This window comes from Leopardus geoffroyi, chromosome B1 (assembly GCF_018350155.1).
Source record: "Leopardus geoffroyi isolate Oge1 chromosome B1, O.geoffroyi_Oge1_pat1.0, whole genome shotgun sequence".
NCBI classification, from domain to species: Eukaryota; Metazoa; Chordata; class Mammalia; order Carnivora; family Felidae; genus Leopardus; species Leopardus geoffroyi.
Genome location: NC_059327.1, coordinates 109,842,723 through 109,856,068, shown reverse-complemented (window position 1 = coordinate 109,856,068; position 13,346 = coordinate 109,842,723). Strand labels below are relative to the sequence as shown.

General features: G+C 35.5%; 1 protein-coding gene across 21 annotated transcripts in view; it reads right to left on the bottom strand.

The window, feature by feature from the left end:
• CAMK2D (calcium/calmodulin dependent protein kinase II delta) overlaps window positions 1–13,346 on the bottom strand; it is a 316,543-nt gene that overhangs the window by 97,656 nt on the left and 205,541 nt on the right. The window lies entirely within an intron of this gene.

The following is a 13,346-nucleotide window of genomic DNA, read 5'->3' as shown; positions in this document are numbered from 1 at the left end:
TTTCTCATTTCATCTTTCACAAATGCATGTGGAAAATATGAACCACTATCAAAAGTTCATATTCTTAAAACTGTTTTTCCTATTCTATGACCAAGAAAAAGCATGAATGAAAACAACACTGCTAACCACAATTAATTGGGCACACAGAATAAAGCAAAAGCAGAAATGGATGGGTTATTTTTGTTCTGTTAATATTACCGACCTCCCCAAATGAGCAAATCAGCCATTAAGCTTATTATATAATCTGTGTGTGTGATCCAATAAACTGCCTTAATCTAGGATTGTGTGATTGTTTAAACACTCAGGCAATGTATTCCAAAGATGCGCATAACAAAATGAATGCTTCTTGAAGGAAGGAATAAATTGTAAAGCTATACATTAAAAAAAATTGATGCAAATTAAAACCACAATGAGATACCCACTCACACCCATTAGGACAGCAGATAGGAAGGGAAGGGAAAGGAAGGGAAGGGAAGGGAAGGGAAGGGAAGGGAAGGGAAGGGAAGGGAAGGGAAGGGAGAAGGAAGGAAGGAAGGAAGGAAGGAAGGAAGGAAGGAAGGAAGGAAGGGAAAGGAAAGGAAAGGAAAGGAAAGGAAAGGAAAGGAAAGGAAAGGAAAGGAAAGAAGGAGAGAAGGAAATAAGGGTTGGTGAAGATGTAGAAAAGAGGTAATGTAAAATGGTACAGCTGCTGTGGAAAACTGTACAACAGTTCCTCAATAAATTAAAACTATAATTACCACACACCCATCAATTCTATATCTAGGTATATACTCAAAAGAACTGAAAGCAGGGTGTTGAAGAGATATTTGTACACCCATGTTCACAACAGCATGATTCATGAAAGTTAAAACATGTAAGCAAACCAACTATTCATTGGAAGATGAACAGATAAGCAAAGTGTGGTACCTATAGACAATGAAATACTGTTCAGCCTTAAAAAGGAAGGAAATTCTGCCATATGCTATAACATAGATGAATCTTGAGGACATTATGCTAAGTGAAGTAAGCCAGTCACAAAAAGGCAAATACTGTATGATTTCATGAGGTACTTACAGAGGTCAAAATTATAGAGACAGAAAGTGGAATTATAGTTGCTAGAGATTCAGGGGAGAAAGGAATGTGGAGTTATTGTTTAATGGGTGCAAAGTTTCAGTTTTGCAAAATGAAAAGAGTTCTGGCGATGGATGGTGATGATGGTTTCATGACAATGTGAATGAACTTAATGACACTTCACTGTATACTTAAAAATGGTTAAGATAGCAAATTTTATGCTATGTGTATTTTACCAATATAAAAGCATCAAACCAAAATGTTTGATGATGATGATAAGGATGATGATGATGATGATGATGATGATGATGATGATGATGAAGAAAACATAAAGAGTACAATTTAATGAAGACTACCACAAACTGCTATTTCTTATTTATTCTGTGGGTTCCAGAGGGCTTTAGAAAATTATCCTTACCATAATTTTAAAAGCTAATAAATAGCTCTATATCAGCCAGTTAATAAAATTGACAATTTGTTTCACTTTTAGGCAGCATGGTCAAATAGAGAATGAAGTGAATTCAATATTCTGGTTTGATATTAACCAACTGTGTGAGGTCAGGTCAGGCCAAAACTTTTCTCAGCTGTATTTTGCCTATTCATAAATTGCAAAAAGAAAAGATAGCCTTTCTCCCCATTCACACCCGTGACCAGATAATGGTTGTGTAATCTGTGTTTTACACAAAGGCACAAATCAAGGGAGAAAGGGAGGGCTGTAATCCAGCCCTATTCCACTCATTAAGCAAAGTGCCCATACCAGAAGCTTTTTCTTTTCTTTTTTTTTTTTTTTTAAGTTCATTTATTTATCGTGAGAGAGAGAGAGAGAGAGAGAGAGAGAGAGGGAGAGAAAGAGAGAGAGAGCAAGCAAGAGCAGAGGGGAAAGGGAGAGAGAGAGGGAGAGACAGAATCCTAAGCAGGTTCCCCACTGTCAGAATGGAGCACCACATGGGGCTCAAACTCATGAACTGTGAGATCATGACCTGAGCTGAAATCAAGAGTTGGATGCTTAACCAACTGAGCCACCCAGGCACCACACGAGCAGATTTTTCTAAAGGCACAGAAACATCAACAGACTAATGGTGATTCTACCTATGTTTGACAAAGTTCCATGAGTACTTTAGTTTATATAATGCCCCACTCACCAAGATATGCCTACTATAACTCCAAAACCCCTTTGAAATACCCAAGGACATTCATTGAGGCACCCAAGGTGTTCTCATTCTGGAAATATCAAATTTTAGAGTAAATGATCTTTCTTTTGTGTGTGTGAGGTATGAGACATTTATAGAATCCTTTATAAGTCCTTATGGAAATTTTAAAATTAAATTTAGGGCTGTGCAAGCTATGTTTTGGAGACCAAAAGAATTGTTTGACTCTCTCATGTCTTATCATGGTACATATCTTTTCTGACTGGAGACTGGTCTACTAAGTAAGCGACAGCTTACCTCTTTGGTAGTTGATAACTTGCAATTACATAGCTTTGCACCAGTCCTACACTTAGCTCACCAAAATCCTGCTTGGCATGCACACATATACTATGAGGATGGATGAATTGATATAACATGCTCAACTCTTCAAAAGAAGACATAACAACTGACATCACAGTACCTATGTACATAAAACAGAGTTTATATATATATACATTATATATAATATATATATTTAAAAAGATAATATATATTATATATATATTTAATAATACATACAATAAAAATATCCATATATATTTAAAAAGTTGTTTTTATATGTTTATAGCCAGCTGTTATTATATCATATATATAATTTTTTTATATACATATCACATATTTATAAAATCTCACTTGTAAAACAATATAGGTACTTATTTTAAGAAGTGAAGGGAAAATTTCTAACACATACCAAACATCTTAACAAGATACCTGATACCCTATGCTTTAATGTACATAAAAATATAAAAAAAAAAAACCCGAACAGAAAGAAAAACAATGACCATTTATAGATTTACATATACGCTGCAGATATTCTAAAGAAATACAGGAGAATATTTACAAAATACATTTTGAAAAGAGTAGAAAATTACACCTATTTAGAAATAATTTGAGTACTATAGAGAGATTATCTATGAATTGCACAATTGAAATTTAGTAAATCTATCAGAAGGAGTACTACATAAAAGATAAACTAAAACCTTGATACCTGTGCTATCACTTGTTATTCACTAGACTAAGTTTCAAACAATGCAATATGGACATGATTATTTTTATCTGCATAGTAAATCATTGCCATATTAAAAATATCTTGTATTACCACAATTTTTGCTCATATTTTGTTATTATGCCTATGTAATCCTTAGAGAAAAATTATAATACCTTTTTAAAAGTTTGCTTGCTTGTTTATTTATTTTGAGAGAGAGAGAGGAAGAGATTGTGAGCAGGAGCAGGGCAGAGAGAGAGAGAGAGACAGAGAGAGAGAGAGAGAGAATTCCAAGGAGGCTCTGCACTGTCAGTGCAGAGTCTGATGTGGGGCTTGAACTCACAAACCATGAGATCATGACCTGAGCTGAAATCAAGAGTCAGATGCTTAACCAACTGAGCCACCCAGGCACCCTGAATTATAATCACTGCTTTAAAAATCTGCCATTAATTCTCTGATGAATATTACTAATTAATCTTCACCTTATAAACTACACATCAATAGCCTTTTTACTGATTTCTAAACAGCCTAGGAGTCCTGCTGAGGTTATGCTGAATCTTCCTATGAATGTGAACTTTTCATTGTTAATGTCAAGGCAACTGCCTTTGGCTGAAAAAAAAAAAAAAAACACTGCAGCTAAAATTTGTTTCACAAGTTAATTGGGCTGAAACAGTTTTTGTGTCTCAGTAATTCATCTAAAAGTTGGCGTTAGTCACCAGAGCAATGAGCCTATATTTAGTCACAAAATGTTTAGATCATGTTATAAAAACAGCAAAGCCAGTGTAAATGATGAGTGAATTTATACCCCAAAGCTGAGACTTGAACGTATTTCTGACAAACAGTACTCCAGAAAGAATCCTAGAATAGAGGTGAAAGATGAGTCAAGCCAGTAATTTGATGATACATCCCTATAAGACATCAGATTTTTCAGGTCCTGGAACATTTGAGTTTTCCAAGATGACAGACAGGAGATCCTAGCATTTATCAGTCTTTAATACTGAGGAGAGCAACAGATTCTCTGCTGCAGAGGACATACTGTTAGTGTTGATCACACTGAGTGTCTAGATGTTTATAAGGAAAGGGCTTAAACTACCTGTAGCTGCCAGCTATTAAACAGTGCTTATTGTTTTGAGAATTGGGGGATAACAGAAGTTCTCCTACTAAGTTCTCCAGTTAGAGACACATTTAGTTTCTTGGTTTTCTTTCTGATACCCGAATAACTTCATGGAGAGTTAAGCTTGTCACCTACATATCAGTGTCATTTATATACTAATTTCACAAATATTATTGAACTGTGTCTGTAATATGTATGAGGCTTGCCATACTAAAAGATGTAAGGATATAAAGAATATATAAGGATATAAGGATATAGGTAAGAATACACACACACACACATACATACATATATACGTACATATATATATATACATATACATACGTATGTATATATACATACATATGTGTGTGCATATATATGTGTGTATGTATGTATATATATACATACATACATACATAGATATAAAGTTCTACCATCAAGCATTTGGACTAGTGGAAAAATCCAAAACATAAAATAAAATTAAGTTTCTGTGGAATATGCTTTAACTAAAGCATAGGTTTATTTATAAAGCTAGGATCCTCAAGACATTGCAAATCAGGGAATCTTCTTATACACAGGGGAAGTATGTGCACCCCTAAGTAAAAAAGCTTCTCCCAACACTCATCTTTTTGGAATGATAAAAGGAAGAAAAATTAGCACAAATGCAACATATGTGCACTCTATAAAAGCTTGCTGATGAATAAGCAGTTAAGTTACATCCACACTGGAGCATTTTATCAACTGATGTCCAACGCCAGTATGGACGGGAGTTCTTTCACATCTTGTCACTTATGGTGAATTCCTGCTACCTGCTTCACAGAGGGCTCCAGACCACTGTATCTGGATTAAGAAGTTATACCGTTTGTACCAACGATAAGCAAAATGAGAGGAAGAAATAATACATTCACAAAGTATAAGGGAAAAGAGAGGAAGGAATTACAAATTCTTTCTGAGGGTCAGAGCAAACTTCACAGAGGAGGTGCTATTTGAAGAGGAACCAACATAAATGAGGAAGAGTTATCCAGGAAGAAACATGGGACAGGAATGTCCAAGCAACATTGGGAGTTTAATGGAGAAAGGAGAGAGAAAAGCAACAAAAAGATTGAAGTAGGAATCTCCATCTCTTCTTATTTTGTCTCAGTATTTTTTCCTTCCGTTCTTCACAGTAAATATTCATGGTATACTTTACCAATAATGGGACTTCCAGAAGCTACATTCTCCCAAATGTTGTAAACTTTCCATTTTCTACAAGCATCCTTTTGGTAAGTGATTATATGACTATGCGATTATGCTTTCACAGTGGAAACTAGTGGTAAGTTAACTTCTGGTGTCACAACATTTCCCCAAAGATCTGAATAAAGAATCATCCAATGAGAATAAAACAAAACAAAGCAAAACAAAAACTATTGTTTTTTTTTTTGAAAAGATAATGCTGGATTAATTTTTATCCAGTGTTATAGAAACAGTTCCTCTTAAAGGGATGCCTAGGACAGAAATTTCATTTTTAAAAAATTACCAAAAATTATTCCTGGTTTTATTCCCAACCTTTTTGATTTAGTCGTTAGTAAATAATTTAGTACTTGTTTCTAAGTTTAGCATTTTTTTCTGTTTGTTTATTTTTTGAAAGAAAGAGAGAGAAAGAGAGACAGAGTGAGAATGAGACAGAATCTGAAGCAGGCTCCAGGCTCTGAGCTGTCAGCACAGAGCCCGATGTGGGGCTTGGACTCACAGGCCCCAAGATCATGCCTTGAGCCAAAGTCGGACATTTAACCAACTGAGCCACCCAGGTGCCCCTTCTAGGTTTGGCATTTAAGCTCATAAGTTTTTCTCCATGCTTCAGCTTAAGTATTCTACTATCAAAGTACTACTTATTATCAGACAACAAATTTCTTATTTTTTACTTGCATTTTTAGCTGGGTCTCTGGAATATTAATGAATAGCTTATTGCACATATGTATGCATACACTTGCAAACATACCCACTTGCTTAATAGGTTTGAAAAAATGTAGCCCCATTTACTCTGGTAATTTAATCTTATTTTTTATTGGCTATAAAACATTCAATGAATTTCAAAATGAAAAAATAAGCATCACAATAAAGCTGCAGTAATTCAGATTAACTGGCTGGTCTAAAGAGCCATGTTTCTTTTTTTTATTGAAGTATAATTGACATGCCATATCCCATTGGTTTCAGGTGCACATCATAGTGACTCAATATTTTTATACATTACAAAATGATCCCCACGACAGGTCTTGTTACCATCTGTCACCACACAAAGTTATTACAATATTAACTATATTCCCTGTGCCATTATAACTGGAAGTTTGTACCTCTTAATAAGTAGCCAAATTTCTGAATTATGAACATTTTTTCTAAGGAAAGGAAGATATATTTTATTTTAAATAAAAGGTAGTAAAGACTTCTTTGTCTATTTTGCAAGTAAGAGGTTCTGCCAGGGTTCCATTAAGAAATAGCTAAGAACCTTACATCAGCATGAAAATTACCATGTTAAATGCTGATTTGAAATCTTATTTACGCTCACTTTCTTAGCATATTGCCTATCTACAATAGAAAGACATACCTAGGCCTAGACCATTCACATTACTGTCAATGGAAAAAAATATTCATTTACTCATGTATTTTTGTGTTACTTACGCCACCTTCTAAAGGGATGTGAGATAGTTTCTCAGATAATCTAAATTATCAGACTTCCTCACCTGAGCTCTAAGTACATATACCTATGTTTCTTATTCAGGCTAACATGCAAAAGAAGGAATAACAAATTTATACTTAATTGGCACCTACAAAAAATCTTAGATTGCCTCCATTTTTTTTTTATCACAACAGCTCAGGAAGACAAAATGAACTTGAATTTAATAATTGTTTGCTGAATCAAAAAAATATTTATTTGTTGCTTATTATGTGGAAGCCACTGTGTTAAGTACTTAATTTACTGAAGCTTGGCTTAGTCATTTGGTTCAATGGAATTTTTTTTTCAATAGACAGTTAGGTTCTCAGGAACATAAAGCTTAATTTAATTCAGTCTTGCAAAGCTACAAACTCCTAATTCACAGTAAGTAGCAGTTTTATCACTATTCAACAGTAAGGTAATATGATCTTTAGAATGTGGATTTGAAAATTAAAAAAATATTCTTACACAAACTATTTGTAGGAATCATTATTGAGAGCAATTCACCGCTGGAATACAAATGTTATAGTATAACACAAATCAGATTTAGTATGACCCTAAATGTAAAGCATGCTCAGACTCTCTGGATCTGGGTGTCTAAAGTATAATGTGTGGGTTTTCACTGAGAGATTTCTTCACTTTGTCTCTCACAGAAGCCTCACTCTAGTTTCTCTTGTGTATTCTTCCCTTCTCCCTGCCTCCAACTCCAGAGGAAAGAGGGTGTTGCACTAAACCATTTTGAAACCCTGAAAAGGAAACCCTAGTATGTTTCAATGTCTTGCACTTCCAACTCTAAGATAGGTTGCTTGATGGACAGATTGCTGGGTGGTGCTATTCTCCAGATCTTCAATGTTGGAGAAGGAGAAGGAAAGGTGGTTCTCTAGGAGGTACTTTTTTGAAAACAATGGGATAAGAGGTGGTGGTAGAATTCTGTTTTAGATGTTCACTCAGTGGGTGTCTATTTAACTACATTATTCAAGTCTGGAGTATACTTGTATTCAACTCCTTACTACATAAACAGTAAGAATAAGCAAATTCAGCATAGTATCATATATCCCCAGAATATACTTAATATCAAGGTTCGTATTTTACTTAAACCAATTTTCACATTAAGCAGTCCTTGGGGAAAAGGGGAGGAAGGAATTTAGTGAAAAATATCACAGGCTGTGGTAGTGTAAAAGGAAGCTAGCCTAGAATTTAAAAATTCCTTGGTGAAGCTATGAAATAGAGACGCCTTGTACAGATAGTTTCTTTTAAACTCCCACTTGTAAATTCAAATACCCACTTTTCATTTATAAAATGTAAATAAATATCTACTTTTCGTTCATAAAACACTTTCTATAATAATTCTTTATATTGAAACTACTTTATTGCCTGGTAACCAAATTGGAATAGATGAGCATCAAACAAGAAGATTTTCATACATATATGAATTCTCACCCTCTTAAGAAAAACATCTCCCCCTGCCCTTGATTCTTTGAATGTGAAACATTCCAATTCCTGGACATGACTTTTCCTCTGTGCCCTTCACTCTTGCCATCATCCTTGAGTCTTTGACCTTAAGTATACTATGCTCAGAGTATCATCTGTTGGATAAAAATGGGGCTATTAGATTTACAAAAGGAATTTCAGGTGATTTAAAAATTTCCCTTTAGGATGAAATCTTGCCATTTGCAACAACATGGATGGACCTGGAGGGTATTATGCTAAGCGAAATAAGCCAGTCAGAAAAAGACAGATATCATATGTTTTCACTCATATGTGGATTTTGAGAAACTTAATAGAAGACCATAGGGGGAGGGAAAGAAACATAAGTTACAAAGAGGGGGAGGCAAACCATAAGAGAGCCTTAAATACAGAGAACAAACTGAGAGTTGATGGTGATAGAGGGTAGGGGAGGCAGGGAAAATGGCAGATGAGCATGGAGGAGGGCATTTTGGGGGATGAGCACTGGGTGTTGTATGTAAGTGATGTAAGTAAACTCACAGAAATCTACTCCTGAAGCCAAGACTAACTGTATACACTATGTGTTAGCTAACAAGACAATAAATTATTAAAAAAAATTTCCTTTAGGAATTTGCTTTTTATGATCCTTAAAAGCCGCAAAATCACTAAACTTAGAAAGCATCTGAATTAAATTAAGAAATCCAAAGCTATGGTAATAGGAACTATTTAATGAAGCATTATCCCTAATAGCAAAAGTTTAGAAAACAACCTAAATGACCATCTTCACAATAATGGGTTAATAATTATGATGCAACAGTATGATGTTACACCAAAACTAAAATTATGAGGATGATGTATGAACATGAAAAATGTGTTTACAAGTGAAAGTATTAGAATACAGAATAATTCAGTATATTCACATCATTGCAAAAAATATAAATACATATGAGCTCTCCCTCATTTACCTGTAAAACAACCTTCTCTTTTGAAGCTTATGCTATCTGCCATATCACCATCTATCACTCCCTCATCGCTGTTACCCTTAGCATTATAAATTTTTTTTTTCAACGTTTATTTATTTTGGGGACAGAGAGAGACAGAGCATGAACGGGGGAGGGGCAGCGAGAGAGGGAGACACAGAATCTGAAACAGGCTCCAGGCTCTGAGCCATCAGCCCAGAGCCCGACGCGGGGCTCGAACTCACGGACCGCGAGATCGTGACCTGGCTGAAGTCGGACGCTTAACCGACTGCGCCACCCAGGCGCCCCAACCCTTAGCATTATAAAAGGTCACTTCTAGCTTTCTCCCCCCATGTCCTGCTATCTACGATTTTTATTGACTTCACTGTCCATTTGGTCAGCCCTTCCCACATCTATTCTTTTAGTTCTTTGAAGCAGATTTGGGTGGTGACAAAATCAAAGCTGTGGCCAAGGGTAGGAGTAGTTGATGTGAATTTCAAGTTAGAGTAAATAAATACCTATATTAGAATTTGTGACTACAGCATGTGATTTTTCCTCAAAAGGAATCCCTACCCCTTGACTCTTCCATGTTCTCATCTCCAGACTTCTTTCTTCCTGATCTCGTTGATCTCCTCGCCTAAACTCTATTCACCTTATATTGGGTTTCCCTATTACTTTTGACATTGACAACCAATAGTTCCACATTTCTTTGTTTCCATAATACTCTGTTCTTGGGAATTGCCTCCTATTTGTCTTGTTTATAAATACCCCTTTTTTTTTTCCAGGTACCTCCTTGGTGTTCAATATGAAATAAGGTAATTCCCTTGTGAAGATGATGCACCTTATGATTTAAGCTAGCATATGCATGCAATGAATATGAAACTTTGATGTCCCACAAGCATCTTAAATTCAATTAACTTCATTGCCTTTATCCCAAGACCTGCTGCTCCTTCCATGTCCCGCATCTCATTGTGCACAAAGTCAACCAAGCCAAAATCCTGGCTAATCATCCTTGACTAATTTTGTCCACTTTTCTCCATAAATTGATAAGCTCTGTTAATTTTGTCTTTTAAATATTTCTTGATTCACAATACTTTTTTCCCCCCATCCCTTCTACTGCCGTCATGACCACATAATCTCTCGACTGGAGGAATATATTGGTTTCATGACTGATCACTCTCCTTCCAATTGTATCTTCCTCCACATTGCAACCAGCATGATCTATCTAAAAGGCAAATCTAACCATGTGACTTCCCTGCTAAAAACTCTTCTATGGCTACCCATTCCCTATGTCAAGGCTTCTTATAGGTTTACCCTGTACATATGTGCATCAAGTGCAGTGTCAAGGTATCAGTGACCTTTTCCCAAAAAGCTAAGATTCACTGGCCTGGAGCATATAGTTTCTCAGACCTTGATGACCTGGCTCTCACTTGCAGAGCTCTCACTCCATAGCAACTACCTTGGACTTTGACTATTTGCATTATGTTTCCATGTTTTGTAATATTATTCACTGTTAATACTGTCTAATAGCCTTGATTTTATTTTCCTTGAGCTTATGCTTTCTTCAAGAGAGAAGCCCTAGACTTATCTAGGAAGCCTTCTCTAAAACCCACTCAGAATGCACTGTACTTGATTGAAATTTCATATGACACTAAGACCATCTGCTATGTACCTAAATCCCCAACTATATTTCAAAATCAAACATGGCAGGAACCATGTCTTGTTCATTTATTTGTGTATCCTCATGTCTAACACACAAGCCTATCACAATGCCTGAGACATATTAGTAGCTCAAAAACATTACTGTGGAAGAGAAGGTGCAAATATGAAATCAGTTAAAACAGGGAAACAGAATTATGGGTAATTTTTATTGCTAAAATTTCCCTTTAAAGGGGGAATTTTAAATTCCTGTCCTTCCAATCATTTGCACATTTATCCTTTTAACAAGTATTTACCAAGTGTCTGTGTATTAAGGCCTTTAAAAAAATAGAAAATAAACAATATATTAGAACATCGTTAGGTATAAGCAAATATCCATGTGATATATAAAAAGATATCAATTGAAATTTTCAAAGCATAAATGCTTAGCTATTACTACAAATAAGTCAGTAGAAACGTCAAATGAAAGCAGTTAAAACATTTAAAGAGTCTTCAAAAAAATAACATGTAACCACAGGATGTGGTCAATCCCCAATCAGGCCACAAATATCTTGCCACTAGGTCACTAGATGCAGATAAGCCTGTGATTAGAAATGTTTTTAGCTGGTGCCACAGTGTGCTGGTTTGTGCAAGAGAACAAACAGGGTATGGGGTTAGTGATCAGACAGAGTCATGGCCCTATAAATTTATCCAATATACCAAATTAAAAAGGGTTCATGCAATACTTTTTTTTTTTTTTGCCAAATGCCTGAAGAATACCTTCCACATACAAATTATACAAGATTGTAAAAGAATACAAGAATCAGTGCATGCAAGGCAAATGCTACTGATCTTTACATCTTTGCCATGCAAATGACAGATTCATCCTAATGTTAGATCTAAATTACTTTTGGGAGTGTTGAAAGATGTTGAGGAAAGATAGTGAAGTAGAGAAAGATTTTATGAACTCAGAGGTTGGCTTCCCACAGAAAACAAAAATATAGCACTGGCTAGTAATGATCCCACATGTACCTCTGGGAGATTTTATTGCATTATTTAATATTCTGAAATACCAAATAGAATTTCCACATATTTTCCTCATCATAAAATATGTTTGAATGTCTATTACTCTGTGATGTTGTCACATTTTTCTTTGAATATTATTTTCAGTTTTAACTAACTATCGGAGAGATTCAGTCAGAAGATGGAACAATGGAGAGAAAGAAAGTTCTACCCAGAGAAAAGTAAAGAAGTCATCCTATGAATCTGAAACCATCTCTGTAATTCTGGCCTAGGTTGAGGAGCAGGGATTCCTTTCATTTAAATCCATATTTTTTTTTCCTAAAGCTCTGAAAGTCCAACATTCTTTATACATTTGCAATATACATGTACAGTTCACTTTAAAAAGTCCAATTTACCCTCTCAAGATGACACTGATGTTTCTCTCTCTCTCACTTGTTCTTGCCATTGTCCCAATAACAATCTTTTTTTTTCTTTCTTTCTTTCTTTCTTTCCTGAACTCTCACAATATCCATTTTCCTCGCTTCCCTTCTGGCCTCCCATAATCCCTTCACCACCCTACAGCAAGAGAGAGCTCTGTAAAATGAAATTAGATCATTTCATTTCCTAGCTTTAATCTCTCCAGGGTTTCCCACAGCACACAATATAACATCCAAATTCCTTTTCTTGGCCTACAAGGCCTTGTGAGCTCTGGCCCACACCTATGTTATGTGTTACTTTAGATCGCTGTGCCTTAGTCCTTGTGGTGTTTTAAACCACAGTGGCCTTCCTTCTGCTCCACACTGAGGTCATTTTTTCATAGGGCTGTGTCTATTGCTCGCTGTGGGTAGAATCTCTACTTCCAGATCTTTTCAATATTTAGGTTTCTGTTCCTGACACCTCATAGCAATCCTACCTAATCACCCCCTTTAAATCAGCCATGAGTCCCTAGTCACTCACCATATATCATCCTGTTTTCCACATAGCACTAAAAATAATCTAAAATTATCTGGCTGAGTTTACTTGTTTATTTACTTATTATCTATCTCCTCCTCTCCGACCTACTACAATATAAGTTTTGTATTGTCCATCACTGTATTTCCAGGACTTGGAGGAGTATATGTAAATAAAAAGGTGTAACATAAATGTCTGTTGATTGAATTATCAGATTCATTGATATTAAGATCAACCAGAAAAAGCAGATCAGAGCTAAAAAATAAACGTTATAACAAATCTGGATGGAATCTGAAATTAGCTAAAATGACAAGGTTAGAAGTTAGCCATCTTGTGTTAGAAT